Below are 807 nucleotides of genomic sequence, written 5' to 3'. Positions count from 1 at the left end.
CTCATCCTCATTCTCGTCCTCATCCTATGCTCGTTCTCTTCCTCATCCTCAACATCATCCACATCCTATCCTTATCCTCATCCAGATTCTCATCCTCATCCTCTTCGTCATCCACATTCTACTCCTCATCCTATCCTCATCCTCATTCTCGTCCTCATCCTACCCTCATTCTCGTCCTAATCCTGTCCTCGTCCTCATCCTATTACTCGTCCTCATCCTATCATAATCCTCATTCTCGTCCTCATCCTCATCCTCTTCCTCATCCCCATCCTATCCTCATCCACATCCTATCCTCATTCTCATTCTCGTCCTCATCCTATCCACTTCCTCAAACTCATCCTCATCCTCTGCCTCATCCACATCCTCATCCTATCCTCATCCTCATGATATCCTCATCTTCATCCTATCCTCATTCTCGTCCTCCTCCTACCCTCCTCCTCATCCTCATCCTCGTTCTCATCCTAACCTCATCCTCATCCTCATTCTCGTCCTCCTCCTATCCTCATCCTCGTCCTCATCCCCTTGGTCATCCTCATCCTCATCCTCATCCTCTTCCACATTCTCATCCTCATCCTATCCTCATCCTCATCCTCGTCCTCATCCTATCCTCATCCTCCTCCTCATCCTCATCCTATCGTAATCCTTATCCTCATCCTCATACTCATCCTCAACCTATCTTCATCCTCTTCCTATTTTCATCCTCGTGCTTATCCTCATCCTCCTCCTATCCTCATCGTCATCCTCCTCCGATCCTCATCCTCGTCCTCATCCTCATCCTCATCCTCTTCCTCATCCCCATCCTATCCT

The sequence above is a fragment of the Lupinus angustifolius genome, chromosome LG08 (genome assembly GCF_001865875.1).
Source record: "Lupinus angustifolius cultivar Tanjil chromosome LG08, LupAngTanjil_v1.0, whole genome shotgun sequence".
Lineage (NCBI taxonomy): Eukaryota > Viridiplantae > Streptophyta > Magnoliopsida > Fabales > Fabaceae > Lupinus > Lupinus angustifolius.
Note: the sequence above shows the minus strand (reverse complement) of the source record.